The sequence below is a fragment of the Rhipicephalus sanguineus genome, chromosome 4, assembly GCF_013339695.2.
Source record: "Rhipicephalus sanguineus isolate Rsan-2018 chromosome 4, BIME_Rsan_1.4, whole genome shotgun sequence".
Lineage (NCBI taxonomy): Eukaryota > Metazoa > Arthropoda > Arachnida > Ixodida > Ixodidae > Rhipicephalus > Rhipicephalus sanguineus.
The window spans coordinates 194,898,829-194,916,719 of NC_051179.1; the positions used below are offsets into that span (position 1 = coordinate 194,898,829).

General features: G+C 48.3%; 1 protein-coding gene across 4 annotated transcripts in view; it reads right to left on the reverse strand.

Moving 5' to 3' along the window:
- LOC119391006 (protein RER1) overlaps positions 1-17,891 on the reverse strand; it is a 111,645-nt gene that overhangs the window by 12,386 nt on the left and 81,368 nt on the right. The window lies entirely within an intron of this gene.

Consider the following 17,891-nt stretch of genomic DNA (forward strand, 5'->3'; position numbering starts at 1 on the left):
AGTTAAGGCACAATTGCTGAGGGCAAATCACAGTCAAACATATCCGCGTCGTCGCCACCGGCGGCCAGTATCAGTGCACAACAGACGCCCTGCTACTGCCCTAGACTTGCTTTGCCGCCACGCCGTGATCGCAGCGTCTGCAGTAGGCTTATCGCTGCTGTTATACACCGTTCGCCCCCGGCAGCCAGCATCAGTGCACAGGAGACGCCCTGCTACTGCCCTAGACTTGCTTTGCCGCCACGCCGTGATCGCAGCGTCTGCAGTAGGCTTATCGCTGCTGTTATACACCGTTCGCCCCCGGCAGCCAGCATCAGTGCACAGGAGACGCCCTGCTACTGCCCTAGACTTGCTTTGCCGCCACGCCGTGATCGCAGCGTCTGCAGTAGGCTTATCGCTGCTGTTATACACCGTTCGCCCCCGGCAGCCAGCATCAGTGCACAGGAGACGCCCTGCTACTGCCCTAGACTTGCTTTGCCGCCACGCTGTGATCGCAGCGTCTGGAATAGGCTTATGGTTGCCGTTATACACCGTTCGCCATCGGCAGCCAGATCAGTGCACAACGGACGCCCTGCTACTGCCCTGGACTTCCTTTGCCGGCCCGCCGTGATCGCAGCGTCTGGAATCGGCTGATCGCTCTCGTTATACAGCGTTCGCCACCGGCAGCCAGCATCAGTGCACAACAGACGCCCTGCTGGTGCCCTAGACTTACTTTGCCGCCACGCCGTGAGCCCATAGCTAGCGAGACCGATAGCTAGCGCGAATGGCCCAGACGTCACTGTGTATGAAGCGTAAGGAAAGTTTGAGTGACGTCAGACCACATTAGTATGACGTGTAATGAGCGACGACCCCAAGGGACCACGGCTCCGCTGCACCAGGCAAGCCAAGGGAGCATTGGCTGCGAACTACTCTAATTTTTTCTGAGCTTGTTGACGAAGTAGCCGAAGTTGCCCGCATTTCTCAAAGTGCTTTGCATCGTCATGCGTAGCTGCGAAGGCGACATTAGTCGGTTCGCACACTTTGCTTCCGTACACCCGGTTGGCGTAAACGTGGGAGGATGGATGGATGGATGCTATGAGCGTCCCCTTTGTAACGGGGCGGTGACATGTCTGCCACCAGGCTCGAAGGAAAAAAAAAAAAGCTTCGTTGTTTTATGCTGGCCTAATACCTTATTTACATTGATTAAATCTATGTTATTATACCAAAAAACTATAAATTCACGGTCTATGTCTCTGCCTCTTAAGGCAGAATGACCCTATTTTTCCCCCCATTATTTATTTTTGTTCTTTATCTCTACTTTTCTGCCTGGAGGATGGATGGATGGATGGATGCTATGAGCGTCCCCTTTAAAACGGGGCGGTGACATGTCTGCCACCAAGCTCGAAGAAAAAAAAAAAAAAACTTCCTTGTTTCATGTTGGCCTAATACCTTATCTACATTGATTAAATCTATGTTATTATACCAAAAAAATATATATTCACGGTCCATCTCTCTGCCGCTTAAGGCAGAATGACCTTATTTTTCCCCCATTATTTATTTTTGTTCTTTATCTCTACTTTTCTGCCACCAATACTCTAACCGTCTCTTACTTATTTCTATCGCGGACGTGTTCAGCTTTCCATTGTTGTCCCTAAAACCCAAGGCTTCATGTAGACTCGTGCCCACACGTATACCTGGGTGAATATCGCCACATTCAATCAGTACATGTTCCATCGTTTCCTTAGTTCCCCCGCAGCATGTACATTGTTCTTCTTCGTTACTGAATCTCGCTTTATAACTACGCGTTCTAAGGCAGCCCGACCTTGCTTCAAACAGTAAAGCGCTTCCCCTTGAATTATCGTAAAACCTTTCCCTCCTTATTTCGTTTTTTCCCTTTCGGTAGTTACTCAGAGCCGGCTTCTTTTCCATCGCTGCCATCCAATAAGTCCTCTCCGCCTCTCTGACCTTCCGCTTAATGCTCCTTGTTGCCATATCGCCCGCACTGCTAGCCGTATATTTACTGGTGAGCCTCCTAGTTCTTTTTCTCCACTGCGTGTCAACGCTTTTTCTATACAAATACCTGAAAACCTTCTCTGCCCATCTACTGTTCTTCATTTTCCTCAGCCTCTCTTCGAATCTCATTTTGCTCTGAGCTTCCCTCACTTCAAAGCCTGTCCATCCCATATCACCCTTTACAGCCTCATTTGTCGTCTTCCCGTGAGCGCCCAACGCGAGGCGGCCCACCGTCCTTTGATTTACATCCATTCCTGATTGTACCTCTGACTTCATGCACACCACTGAGTTCCCAAATGTAAGCCCCGGGACCATCACACCCTTCCACAGACCTCGAAGCACCTCGTACCTATTGTATCCCCATAAAGCTCTGTGCTTCATAATTGCAGCATTCCTCTTTCCCTTTGCTACCGATGCTTTCTCTTGTACCTCCATATATCTATCCCCCTCATTTACCCATACTCCGAGGTACTTGTACTCGCTTACCCTCGGTATTTTTTGGCCCTGTATAAAGACCGCATGGTCCTCGTGATCATTGAATACCATCAATCCACATTTTGTTGCACTAAATCCTAGTCCTAGAGCCTCACATTCCCTTCCGCATATATCTGCCAGTCGCTGTATATCATCTTGACTGTCCGCAAATAAGACAATATCATCAGCATAAAATAGACCTGGAAGCTTCTGCTCAACCATCGTGCCGACCTGCTTGTGTGACAAATTAAATCCAATGTTGCTACCTTCTAGCGCTTTTTCCATCCTCACCATGTACAGCATGAATAACAGCGGGGACAAAGGACATCCCTGTCTCAGCCCCTTGCTAATTTCAACGCTGTCCTTGCTACTTATTCCTTCCCATTCTATACAAACTGTATTTTCCCGGTATATTTCCCTCAAAAGCTGTATACAGTCGTCACCTATGCCCACTTCTTTCAGTATATCCCACAAAATTTCCTGATTAACGTTGTCATACGCCCCGGTAATATCTAGATAAGCTACGTATAAGGGCCTGTTTTCTATTTTCGATATTTCTATACACTGGGTAAGAACAAACAGATTATCGTCTAACCGCCTGTCAATTCGAAATCCATTCTGAAGTTCTCCCAAAATATCATTTTGTTCTACCCACGCTTCTATTTTTAATTTTACTGCCTGCATCGCCAACCTGTATAGCACCGATGTAATGGTTAGCGGTCTATACGAGCGAATGTTATCCTTTTCTCCCTTGCCTTTATAGATTAAGTTCATTCTACTTTTTCGCCAACTGTCTGGTATTTCCCTCTCCTGTAAGCACTTTTCTACGGCTTTCAGCAGTGCTTCTTTAGTTTTATGTCCGAGTTCGTTAATGAGGCTGACGGGAACCCCATCTAAGCCCGGAGTAGTGCGCTTAGGAATTTTTCCTTCGGCCTTCTTCCAATTGAAATTCTCTAGTACTACATCTTCGTCAGTTGCACTCCTTTGCGTACTTTTACTCACTGGGGGAATCCCCTGGGCGACCTTTTTAAACGAATCAGCTGTTATCTTTCGGATGTAACCTAGCGCTTCATACCCTTCCAATTGATTTCCTCCTTCATCTACCATATGTTGTTGCATTGTGACAGACTTCCTACCCAGTGCTTTTAGGTGGCTCCAAAATATCCTAGGCGCGGCCTTCTTCTTTTCGCGAATCTCTGTCATCCAGCGTTCACTTTCACCTTTAATTTTTGCCTCGACTAATTTCTGCACAATGGATTTTTGCTCTAAATATATTTCCCATATTTGGTTGACTTCGTCCTGTGGCCGCTTCTCCTTTATTGCTTTTCTGTGCTCCCGTGATGCCTCACGTCGCTTCTCGATCGCCTCCCGGATTTCTTTGTTCCACCAACTTTTTGGCTTTCTCTTTCCTTTCCAACAAATAGTTTTCTTCTCTTTTTCCATTTCTTTCGTGATTACATGTAGCAGCTCACTATACTTCCAGTCTTTGCCTGGTAGTTCGTCTACTTTTTCCTCGACTCTTGCGGCTATATTTGTTATTTGTTTGTCATTTAGATACAAGCTGCCAAACTTTGATTCTATGTTCTTATTTTCAGTTTTATATCCCATTTGTAATATTATGCGTTTATGATCACTACCCAAGCTGTTAATGCCTTCCTCGTCTATTCTCATCTCTCTAAGTTTGTCATATATTCCTTCTGTCATGAGACAATAATCAATGCTCGATTGCCGGTTTCCGACTTCCCACGTGATCTGCCCTTCACACTTAGGCCCCACGTTAACTATCTCAAGACTACGTTGCTCGCAGAGATCTAGCAATAACTTGCCATTGGTGTCTGAATATCCGTCAAGGTCATGAATGTGAGCGTTCATGTCCCCTAGAAGGATTATTTCGGCATCATGACCAAATTCTTTAATATCGGTGCTTATGCATTTCACTATCTCCAGATTCTTTTCTCTGCAGTTATTGCCTGTCCACAAGTAAGCTACACCTAGCCACGTTTTCTTTCCACCTACTGTGCCCGAAACCCACATGTGCTCTGAACACGTTTGTTTCACTCTATTCAATTTTGTTCTGCTATGAATTAGCATTCCAACACCCCCACCTCTCCTTTCTGAGGTGATCCTGTTACTTCCTTCCCAAATATAATTGTCAATATGTGGTGGCTCTTCCAAGTCTCTAAGGTGTGTTTCTGTAACCGCATAAACACCTATCTGTTCCTTGCTTAACTGCTCCTCAATCTCTAACCATTTTGCCTTTTTTCTGCCACCCTGCATGTTTATGTAACTAATTGCAACACGCGCCTTCTCCCTTCTTTTACTTTTTCTCTGGTTTTTCGCTATACTGCCTGTCAAAGAGTCCCCCTGGTTGTTTTCCTCATTAGAAGCTACCGTGGGCACCGAAGGGCCCGCGTGCCCCCCAAAAAAGCTACTGCGCGTCCTGCCAGTCGCCAGCCCACCTCATGACCAAGCCTCTTATCGAAGTGAATTCTGTCTCTTTGGAAACCGCCCCACCTGTGCACCTCCCTGTTTATATCCACTACCTCGAAGCCCTTCTCTCGACTAATTCGCCATATCTCTTTGTTTGCGTCGACAACCGCTCTTTGCAAGTTGATATTTCTCACTGGTACTTCCGGTATTGTGCATACCACTATCTGCACCTGAGAGGAAATGGCGCGCATGTCCTCGACCCCTTTCGCCAATGTGGTCGCTAGTTCGCCTGATTCTTCATTCAAGACGTCGTTTAGACCTCCCGCGATTATCACGAGGTTACGTCCATTAGCCTTAGTTGCGAGTTTTGCGCTAGCTTGTCTCATCACTGATCCCAGCCTATGTCCCGGGAACTTCCCTATTAAAACTCGTTTGTCGCCTCTCACCCTTTCCTTGACTGCTTCTTCGCATCTAACTAAATTCGAGTCCCCGGCGATTATCGCGTGCTCCGACTCTTCTGCTGGACCGTCCCGCACCTGGCCACTGCCTCGGTTACTAGCGCGTGCCACTGCTGCTTTGTCCCCTCCCCTTCCCAAAACTACTTCGCGGAAGCTGGGTCCTGTGACCCTTGCACCTGTCTTTTCCAAACCTGTTTCCCCCTTCGAGTCTACCACTGTGGGGGTCGATGCCCCGCTGTTCCCGCTGTCGCTTGCTTCTTTGTTCACCATGACTACCTTCGCTAACCCCTCCTCGGCTGACTTAAGCCTTTCCCCCATAGCCATCGTTTTTTCCCGCTCTGTCGCCAACGCAATCTCCAGCTCGGCGATTCTTACCATGAGCTTATTCTGGGCAGCCATCATTATTTCCATTTTCGCCTCTAACTCGCATTGCTTACACTTGGCGTCAGCTCCCTCTGTCTTCTCATCCGTACAAACCTCTATTTTCCATCCCATTCCGCACCCTGAATTCCGCACCCTGAACCAGGTTTTCCAGGCCTGGTTCATATTAGCACCACCTGGTGGCGCTAATATGAACCAGGCAAGCACAGAATTGCTGTTGCAGAAACGCTAATATTCTCCATTAGAGAAATTTAGCGAGTCTTGGAAGGATCCGGACGGTTGCTCGCATGTGTGTGCAAGAGCAGACAATGCAGCACTGCGTGCTGCATCGTCTGCTCTTATTGTGGGCCCACGTGTTCAAGCCTCCTACACAGTGACGTCAGCGTCGCACTCGGCGCCCTGAAACCAAAACCGAAAGTCGCTCACAAAAAATAAAGAAGATATTAAATTATTTAGCGAGAATACATGAATCCAGGAGCATGTATCATGCTTCCTAGAGCAATAAGAAATGTTTGCAACAAAGAATGCGCAAGCCACAAATTTGATGGCACCACCGGGGGTGGTGCCGTCAAATCACCTTTGGCAGCGGCTCACGGACGCAGGCTGACAGCTTTCGTCTGTTTTTCAGGTTGGTGTGCACCTTTTGTTGCCTATTGTCCAGTGCCGCTGCCATAGGTGATCAGGGTGTTTACCGAGTTGACATTTCTAAATTCCCTGAGTTTTCCAGGTTTTCCCTTAGTGTTTTTGCTGAAATTCCCTGAGTGAATGAATGGAAGAACTTTATTGTTTGTCCGGCAGATTAACGGCCCGGGCTCAGGTCTCCCATGTCGGGACGTCAAGGCCTTGCCTCTCCGCCGCTTCACGGGCCTGCTGGACTGCCCAGAGTTGGTCAGCGAGCTTGGAGCTGCGCAGAGCGGCTTCCCACCTCGCCGAGAGAGCATCGGGATTAATACGTTTGGCTTTAGCCTCGCATTCCCAGAGCATATGCTTAAGCGTAGCTGTGTCTGTCTGGCAGACCTTACAGATGCTGGTGTTATAGATATCGGGGTATATTCGGTGATATAGCAGTGGATTAGGATAAGTGTTAGTTTGCAGCTGTCTCCAGGTGACCGCTTGAGCTCTGCATAGATTGCCACGAGGCGGAGGGTAGCATCGCCGGGCCAAGTAGGTCTTGGTCAGTTCGTTGTATCCCGTAAGTCGATCCCGGTCCGCGAACTCTTCGACAAGGCCAGCTCCTCCCGCACGGGTTGTTGCGTCGCGTGCGGTGGAGGGCACTGCCTCGTTAAGGTTGGGGAAGTGCGGGCAGACTTCGCCCATATGGGCGGGAAACCAGATCAAGGTAGCCTGAGAAACATGGCCGGCATTCGCAAGTATACGAAGGGCTTCGATCGAAATCCTACCCTTAGCGAAATTCGGTACAGCTGTGCGCGAGTCACTGAGTACACTTTGAGTGTCAGCGTCAGTTATGGCCAGAGCAATGGTCATTTCTTCAGCTACCGCCGGGTGTCGGGTCTTGACACTAGCTGCGTGCGTTGTCGTTTTCTCTGTGTTGATCACGACGATAGCGAACCCTCGTCCGTCCGGATAGCGCGCGGCGTCAGTGAAACGCGCGTTCTTATCGGTGCAGTATGCTTTCAGCAGAAGTGTAGCTCTGGTTTTTCTGCGACCTGGGTTGTAAATCGGGTTCATGTTTCTCGGCACCGGGGTGACTTGTATCTTCTCTCTTATCCCCTTAGGTATGTCCGCCTTGTCACCGTGCTGTCGGTGATACGTGATGCCCAACTCTTGTAATATATGCCTTCCCGTGCTGGTGATGGTGAGCCTTTCGAGGTGTGAAATTCTTTGCGCTTCCGCTATCTCGTCCAATGTGTTATGGATCCCCAGTTGGAGTAACCTCTCAGTGCTGGTGGATTCCGGTAGGCCGAGGGCGATTTTGTATTCCCTGCGGATGATAGTGTTAATCTTATTCTTTTCGCCTTTATACCAATTGTGCATAGACGCTACATATGCGATGTGACAAATGACAAAGGAGTGGATCAGCCTGATCAGGCTGTCCTCCTTCAGTGCACCTCTTCTATTTGTGACCTGTTGAGAAGTCTGACGGCGTTCGTGATCTTGTGATTGAGTCTCTTTATAGTTTCACCATTCACCCAGTTGGATTCGATAATCATTCCAAGGACTCGGATGCGATTGACAATAGGGATGGTGCCCCCGTCTTTGGTCTGTAATTGGATCTCTTCGTTTTCTCTTGTTTTAAAGAAACTCTTGGGAGGCCTGCCCCTAGGGTAGGCCGGTACAGCAAGAGTTCTGACTTTTTGGGAGAACATCGAAGACCGGTGCCTGCCAGATACTCCTCGACTACCTCAATGGCATCCTGCAGGGCCGTGTCGATCTGTCCGTCGCTACCCTTAAAGGACCAGATGGTGATGTCATCCGCATATATTGTGTGATTGACCTTGCTAACTGTTTGGAGCCTTTTGGCAAGGCCAATCATGATCAAATTGAAGAGCATCGGAGAGATTACCGAGCCCTGCGGGGTCCCTCTGCTGCCGAGCTCCTGTTCTTCGCTTGCTATATCGCACGCTAGAAGGATGGCTTTCCTTCCAGTGAGGAAATCTCTAACATAGTTATAAATCCTCTCACCGAGATCGAGCTCGGATATCTGTCTCAGAATGGCGGAATGGCTGACACTGTCAAAAGCACTCTCCAGGTCTAGGCCCAGGATCGCCTTAGTGTTGCGAGACCTGTTATCGAGAACCTGATGCTTGAGCTGGAGCATCGCATCCTGCGTCGACAGGTGTGCCCGGAAGCCTATGATGGTGTGCGGGTATGCTTCCGTAGACTCGAGGTAGTTGTTGACGCAGTTGAGGATGGCGTGCTCCATTACCTTCCCTATACACGAGGTTAGGGAGATGGGTCTAAGAGTCTCGAGACCGGGGGTTTTGCCAGGCTTGGGTAGAGACCATGTTGCTTGAAGATGTCACTCTCTAGCATAGGCGTGCGCACAGGGGGGGCAGGGGGGGGGGCGGCCGCCCCCCCTAATCACCTAAGAGGAAGGGCGCAAAGTCAGCCCCGTACATTTACCCTTAGTCACCTAAGAGGGGGGGGGGGCGAAATCTGTCCCATACATTGACTTAGTAGGGTGGGGGGCGCGCTGCGATTGGCCTTTGCCCCCCCCCCCTGATGGGCAACCTTGCGCACGCCTATGCTCTCTAGTACGCACGGTAAAAAATAAAAACGACTTAATCCCATTTGAATAGTACAGAAAACAGTAAAATTTCAATATAGCGAAGTTGGTAAAAGCGGCAACTTACTTCGTTATATCGAAACTTCGTTGAACTGAAATTCGGCCTTTCATGCAAGGCATAGTTACCAAAGGATTAATATTAAACTGAGAATGCCACAAGAATGCTCGACTAATACGGCAACATGAAAAAATATTTTTATTTTATTGCGTGAAAAAGAATCAATTTGGTTGAGCCTAAGGTGCAGCAATCACAGATGCCTTGCCAGAGTGTCACCTGTACAGACGAAATAAATGCAGGTTTAACGCACTGTGGAATTGAGCTTACTCTGCTGCTGCGGGTTGTCAAATCCTCGCGCGATGCCCAGAGCAGTGTGACGCCTTTGCTATCATGTTGCTCAGCCGAACCATTTACTCTCCACGAACGCGCAACATCGAAAACCGTCGCACGTTAGAAAAAAAAAAAAAAACAGTTTCACCGCGAGAGCGAAATAGTGAATCCGATAGCAACGAAGAGGAATTTTATACGAATATAGGCTAGCAGCTCACTCCTTCAGGAAACGCAGCCGCTGCACTAAGAGAAGTGTCCTATCTATGGCTAAGGGGCTGATACAGGTGCCTACTTTGAGGGGGCGGGGTACAAAGGCTGAAGCCACCACATCAGCAGCGCATTTGGGTGGGTCACGCATATTTAACACAGCCCAGAGGGGATTATGGCGGCGCCTAAGAAGCCTTCATTGGAAATGTGCATAGGGAAGCAGGAAAGAGCAGAACGATGAGGAGAGAGGTAGAGAGCAGGGACGAGATTCTCTTTACCCCTTTGGGCAATGGTAGGCAAAGCAACCTGACAAAGGGGGCAAACTCAACAGGCAGCCTAACAAAGGAGATGGACAACAGGCACTGAAGGGAGGGGGCGGGGGCTGGCTTTGGGGGGGGGGGGCGATCGCTGCTACCGCCCCCTCCCCCCTTTGGATCCGCCACTGCTATGGCTTCAACGGAAGTTTTGCAATTAGAGCACAACACCTACAAAGGCATGAGCCGTCAGCTGATCCCCTCTAAAGATACCGCGGCACGTGACCACACCGGCTGGTATAAAGTACGCACTTCCTGTCGCACTCACGCAGCTCCCCCCCCCCCCCTCCCCAACCCTCCGGCTCCCATCTCCATGTGCCCATCGCGCGGAGATGATGGTCGGCTGTTTCATCTTTGCTAAAGCCCCGTTCGTCGGCAGCGCTCGCGCACTTTCACTCGCACATGGAGCATACGACGCGCGGGGTGATGTAATCGCGATTTGGAGTTGATGAGGAACATCATGGCGAAGGCAAAAATTCGGCTGCAGTGTCTATATGATTGCTATCGCAAAAAAAAAAAAAAAAAAAACGCACTATAGCTGCGGGCTAAGATCGCATGAAAGCACGGCAACAGCCTGAATTACGGCGCATCCGATTGTGGTGGACACGTTACTGTTTTCCGACATCGCGCGCCGAATCGAGCACGTGGGACCCGGGCCGGTGTCGCGAATTTCGGTCGCCGCTATGCCTTGGCTCCGAGAAGTTTTGTAATTCGGCTTTGTAGCAAAACATCCACATCAGCAGTGGTGTGCCTGGTAATTGCGAGCTGCAGCCCTAAAAAATATCGGTCGACTGCCTAAAACTGGTTTCAGCAGTGCCCTCCCCGGAAAGAAAAAAGAAAAAGGCTTTCACTTATTTGCTGTGGTTGGGCCCGTTAATAACGCTCGCTCTCGCCTGGAAATTTATTCTATTCTTCATGGAGTCCTAAATAGCATCTCTGAAGCTAGGGATCAGAGCGAGTGAGCTCTCCGATAACAACCAACAAGCGTCGCAGTCTTTTTTCTCGCCGATCGGGATGGCTTGCAAGATACCAGCCTTGTAGAAGACATCCGCTTCCTGAACGATCGCGATCGCTTGCAAGATAACTCAAGCTCGTTACATCTACTGCTACCGCTTCTACAACTAATCATGGTTGTTACTTGACACGCGGCGATAACAAAAACACCATATCGGGCGCTAACGCACCGCACGCGCGACAAAGAATACAGAACTACACCACGTATTCACAGAACACCCTGACAGCATGCCACGGCATTAGCCGGATTCTCCACCGCTCCGAAGGCGATGACAGCATCGAGGTGCGCCACTTCCCCGCTGTTTTTCAGGATCCCTCTTTGTTGGAAAGTCGGCGACATTGTGGCCTTTGTGCTGAGACACAACATCCCCAGCGTTTGCATGCTTTTGCTTGCGCGCAGGATGTACGATGCGCGAGGTGACGTTATCGATTCGGACTATATACAAAGCATGACGGCGAAGGTAAAGACCCACCGAGACTGTCTATATAATTGTTATCGCAACAGAAAAAAGTATTTGGGCGCCCAACATCGGGGAATCTGTTAGGACGAAGCCAAGTAAACTGCCCGTCCTGTATTTTCAGGTTTTGCTGTGCTATGCAACTGAATTCACGAACACCCTAGACGTGAGCCTGGCCATCAAAACATCTGACCATCGTTGCTTGCAACATGCTGTGCGGCGTTCTACGAACGTCATCGACTATGCACCAGCGCATGTATATGGAACGGCGACGACCTCCACCCTCACAATGACAACGGAGCGCGCAGGCTACTTAAAGGGACACTAAAGGCAATGACGTTGATTGTTGAAATAGTGGTCCAGAAACCTCGTAGTGCTACTTTTATGCCAAGGAAGTGCTTATTTCGAATTAAAATCACGTTTTAGTGTTCCGCATCGCTTTAGCGCACTTCAAATCACCCGCCTGAAAGCGGTATTTCGCACGTCACTGTTGCCGTGCCCAACGTTGCCCGCCTTTCCTGCGCGGCGACATGCACCATTCGGGCATCCAGCAACATCACATGCATGCGGTATTTTGTCGAACTTTCTGTCAGAGCTACTTTCACGAGCGTGCAAAACACACGCGGCAGTACGCGATACCGAAACTACCACTGAGACGCGACCGCGTGAGCAAAGCAGGGTGCCAGGCGAAGCGCAGTTCGGCGAAAACAAAACTTTTGAACCACGCGCGCCATTCCCCATGGCAACGCCAAAGAGGTTCTTTTTTCCATGAATCAAACAGAAACGAACAAGCAGCATTTTATTACGTCTCTTGATGCACGGAAGGTTCTTTTTTTATTGCAGCTAGTTTGATTACAAGCGATTAATTGTATTCAGACTCTCACACGTCATCGGGCTCACTTCCAAAATGTCCCACTCGTGGCGCTCATCATGTGATACATTTAGCTTAATTTCTCGGTAAGTAGGGCATTGCTGTTGATAATATTGCCGTTTTAGACGTTGTCATACACTGAGCTTTTACTCTGACATAAATTGTTATTTGCCATTAGTGTCCCTTTAAGAGCAGTCGGCACCGAGGACTTTCGTGGGCACGGCGAATCTGTTACGATGAAGCCAACCATAGGTGTGCACAGGGTTCCCCTTCGGAGGGGAGCAAAGGTTCATCGCAGTGCCCCCCCCCCCCTAACCTTCCTCATGCGCACGCCTATGAAGCCAACTAAACTGCCTGTCCTGAACACATATTTGGGTTGCGCGAAAAAACATGGACGAAGGGTAGTGCACAGGACGGGCGCAAACTTCAACTGTGAAACGGAAGGCCAAAGCGGCACAATATGAATAGACATCAGCCTGACACGTGCTCATAAATGACAACAAAAAATCAACAAAAAAGGCAACAAAAAAGGATACTGTACTTATAAAAATTGCAGTGAAAACGCCAAATAAACAGTTGATAGTGAAAAGAAATCAAACAATGATCAGCAAAGGCATGTGCACTGACTGCAAGCTGGAATAAACTCACTGTCCAACAAAACGACTAGGTTTCATTACACAAAACTATCTAAAAATTGCAGCTCCTTAGGAAGCAAAGTCAGCGAAGGCTTCCATTATTTCCCTTTCCATCTTGCCGTTACACTTGTAGAGGATTAGTGTATCCCTTAAGTTCGGCGAACATTCACACCGCCTACAGTGCAAATCCAGGAGGCCACCCGTGCGGGAACGAATGGCTAGTCTGAGCTCCCTCGCCCTTTCGTTAAAGCAGCGCCCTGTCTGTCCTATGTAGCAATGTCCACAGGACAGGGGGACTTTGTAAACCACAGCTGTTATACACTCAATGGAGGGATCAACGTGGCGCTTACGACAGGGCATGCGCCTACTTTTGTGCATCATTGCACAAACTTTTGCCAACTTGCACGGAGCCGGAAAAACCGTTCTAACCCCGTAACGGTTGGCAACCTTTTTTCACATTATGTGACACGCGTTGTATGTAGGGCATTACGTGCACTGGTTTTCTTTCCGTCACAACCTGGCTCCATTTTCCATTACCGTTCATGCTCTGAAGCAGCCGTTGACAGGAGGATCACATTTGATGGGTAGCCAGCACTGAGCATGCGTCCCTCCTGGAGTGCAAGGCTTTCTCGACCTTATGGTGGCATGATTTTTCCAGTGCCGATCGACAACATAAGGACACAACTGCGTTTTTTGTGACCTTGGAATGTGCACTTTCATACGACAGCAATACCTTGGTAGTTCTTGGTGTATACATCCAACAGACGTGGTTACGCGTAAAAAATAGACGCAAGTCAAGGAATTGTAAACTACCGTTAACTGGCTTCTCGTGTGTGAATGTCAGAACACAACGGTGAGGTTGCTTTTCGGAATGAGGCAGGTGTGACAACTGAACATTTCTTTGAGCTTCTGGACTTTTACCTGAACTCCACCGCCATATGTCGTGATGGAAAATATTTTGTCAAAAAAAAAAAAAAAAAAAAAGAGATTTGTATAAGGGCCTTGGTCGCACCGGTGCTCAGCGGCATTTTTCTAGCCTCTGTAGATCGTACACTTGGTGCTTCTATTTCTTCGCTAGGAGTGGTGCGAGTACTCAGATATGTAGACGATTATTTAGTGTTCGTTACCGCCCACAATGATGTTGTTTTGATAGCAAGGTTTAAGCTATTGTTGGTAACTATTTTCAGGCTTCCAAAGGTCTGACACCTTGCAGTCTGTGCACATGCCTTTGCTGATCATTGTTTGATTTCTTTTCACTATCAACTGTTTATTTGGCGTTTTCACTGCAGTTTTTATACGTACAGTATCCTTTTTTGTTGCCTTTCTTTTGTTGATTTTTTGTTGTGATTTATGAGCACGTGTCAGGCTGATGTCTATTCATATTGTGCCGCTTTGGCCTTCCGTTTCGCAGTTGAAGTTTGTGCCTGTCCTGTGCACTACCCTTCGTCCATGTTTATTTGCGCAACCCAAATATGTGTTCAAGATTGCACCAACTAGCCCAAACGAAAGCTTTACTGCCTGTCCTGTATTTCCAGGTTAATAGGTTTGGGTAATGCCCCAAAACACGTGTTGATCCTGCCATTACATGCTTGTCGATGTTACTGCTGCTCTGTGGCAATGTAGAACAAAATCCCAATCCTAAGGTAGAGGATGTGCTACAAAAGCTTTTGGAAGGACAGAAAGAAATCAAAGAAGACATAAAAGTGATTAAGGCTGACTAATCTTCCTTCTTCAGTCTCATGGTTTGGCTCCACGGTTACTATCTGTCCTAAGTAGACGATTTTTTTTTTTACAAATTCCAGTGCCTTGCTACCTATCGCAAAGCGCTGTTCTCTTCCGAGACTGTTGAACATTACCTTAGTTCTCTACATAATAATTTTCAGACCTACCGTTCTGCTTTCCATGTCCAATTCAGTAATCATGAGTTGCCATTCGTCTCCTGAGTTACTCATCAATGTCATCAGCGAATCGCAGGTTACTAAGGTATTCTCCATTAACTCGTATACCTAACTCTTTCCAATCTAAGGCCCCGAAAACCTCCTGTAAGCACACAGTGAAGAGCATTGGGGAGATCGTGTCTCCCTGCCTTACACCCTTCTTTATTGGGATTTTGCCGTTTTCTTTATGGAGGAGTATGGTGGCTGTGGAGCCGCTGTAGATTTCTTCCAGTACGTTTATATATGGCTCGTTGATGCCCTGATTCCGCAGTGCCTGCATTACTGCTGATATCTCGACCGAATCAAATGCCTTCTCGTAATCTATGAAGGCTACTGTATATTGCCAATTATAAGTCGACATTTTTTTCGTAAAATGACCTTCCAAAGTTCCGGGGTCGACCTATAATCGGAGTCAACCTATACGCGGAACCGTAAAGTCGACTTATCTGTGGGGTCTGACGAAAGGTCGTCGTCCTCGGATTTCCAGCTATTTGACACATCGATAACATCAGCCGCAGAGGCAGCGGAGTCGCGGCAACAGCTCTCTCCCAATGCGCGCGCGCCGCTTCCGGAGCCGGACATTTTTGTGATCTGCCATGACGATCGCGAAACTATAGCGAAACCACGCGAGGCGAAACTATGGAGCGCGTTTAAAAATCACTGCCGTGCGGCATTAATGCAAACTGCTTGGGAAACACGGTCTCGAAAGCAGCATTTCAAACCTTTGATAGAGGGCGAACGATGCTCTATGAATAAAGAGGAACTTATGTTGCGATGCGCCCTGCAGTTTTGTTTTCATACAGTAGAAACAATTCGTTGACAAACCATCAGCGTTCCACAGAAAAGCTGGCAACACTTCGCGGGGAACTAAACCACATGACCAGTCACATGTGCCCACAAGCATCTTCGCGTCTTTTTGCACTCACGTCTGTTCGCCATTTCTGCATTTCGCTTCGCTTGCGAGCAGTGGTGTGCCCGGTTTGCGACGCTTCCAAACGGACGCCAAGATGCCACCGCTACGCCGGCAACAGTACAGCGGTGCTTTCATGAGGCAAGCGATCCTCTACGCAGAGTCGGAAAGCAACGTCAAAGCAGGGCGCAAATTTGATGTGTCGGAAAAGTACGTGAGGGAATGGAGAAAACAAAGGACCAAGATCTTCGCGTGTGCTGCTACACGCCGTTCCTTTCGCGGACCGAAGTCTGGACGATACCCTGCCGTTGAGGAGGCGGTTCGAGATTGGGTTCACGACCAGAGAAGCAAGAGCCTGAGTGTTTGCTACGATGATATTGAAGCAAAAGCACGTACTGTCAATGATGCCTGGTATGCACTGCCAACTGACATGGTCCGCGCGGTGTTTTCCACGTGCAGGACCTCAGTACTACCGGCACCCGTTCCGATGGCGAGCAGCAGCAGTGGCTCACACGATGACGAGTCGTAAGCAATGTTTCACGGGCAAAATGTTTCTTTGCATCACTCCCTCTTCTGAAAAACTTATTGGTGAGCTATGGCCGCAGCATGAGGCTGTGTTCGGAGTCAACTTTTTTTTTTTTCCCCTAGAAGGGGTTGCAAGTTGGGGGGTCGACTTGTAATCGGCAATATACGGTATATATAGGGGTTGGTTATATTCCGCGCATTTCTCTAACACCTGACTGACAGAGTGAATGTGGTCTATTGTTGAGTAGCCTGTATAAAATCCTGCTTGGTCCTTTGGTTGATTGAATTCTAATGTTGTCTTAATTCTATTAGCTACTATCTTTGTAAACAGCTTGTAGACAATGGACAGTAAGCTGATTGGCCTGTAATTTTTCAAGTCCTTGACGTCCCCTTACTTATGGATTAGGATGGTACAGTAAAAGCTCGTTAATTCGACACCCGTTAATTCAGAAATTTGGATAATTCGGACCGCTCTATTGGTCCCGGCCAAAGTGCATGTTAATCTATGGGACCAAACCTTCGTTAATTTGTCAGAATTCGGCTCCACACCGCTTAATTCGGACAAATGCTGACGGCTGCCGCTACACAAAAGTGCGGTAAAGCAGCGCTGGCACCACTGAAGTGAAACCGAAACCTGAGTGGCATCGCCATCGTCATCAACTAGTGGTGGCGATCGCAGCGTCACCGAACGTCGGCGTCTTCTTTCTTCGCTCCACTGCCACTGCGCCTCGGATGCCATTTTCCCTTGTGTTGTCGTGTCGGCACCGTCTCTTCTTGCGGAGTTCTTTTTCTTCCGTTGTGACCGTGTTTGCATGCCACCACCATCGTGCGTTACAGTGATGGCAGAGGACGTTTGCCTGAGCACTTTCGACAGTTTGCGTGCGGTTGGCCATTTGGAAGAGTTAAGAAAAATGGTAATGTCGGCCGAAATCTGCGTGAAAACACCAACGACCATTACAAGATACTTTAGCAAATAAAGGTATGCTTCTCCAACTTGATTTTAATGTTTTTCCTGTTCATTCGTTAATTCGGCATTCAGTTAATGCGGACATTTTTTCCAGTCCCGTGAAATCCGAATTAACGAGCTTTTGCTGTATTAGAAGAATAAGGATGGGATGGAGCACATTCGGCAAGCACTCTCAAATCATGAATGGTGGTTTACCACTATCACTCAAGAGGAAGGTGTATAACAGCTGCGTCCTACCGGTACTTACCCACGGAGCAGAAACCTGGAGGCTTACAAAGAGGGTTTAACTGAAACTGAGGACGACGCAGCGAGCAATGGAAAGGAGAGAGAGACTCTTTATTGGAAAAACAGATTTTTGCCGGCGTCAGTATACCGCTGGCATGCTACTCTGTGTAGGGATGGAAAGGAAAATGATAGGTGTAACCTTAAGGGACAAGAAGAGAGCAGAGTGGGTCACGGACCAAACGAGTGTTAACACTTTCCTGTCCACTCGGCCACACGCTTGCGTGGTGTAACTCATACTGAGCGCGATAGTACATGTAAGTCATGTCTGTATGTTTAAAATATGCACCTTTTTCAATCATTTCTCTTGCTTGGCATGTGCTGCCACACTGCAGGAATAATTAGAATTTTTTGCCTGTGCCGATGTCTCTCCGGTTTTTTTTAATGCTTTACTACAGCGGTGCGCCGGCTAGTTTCAGTTTCTTTCTTCCGCCGGTTCCGACTTATTGTGCCTTTCCAGTTTA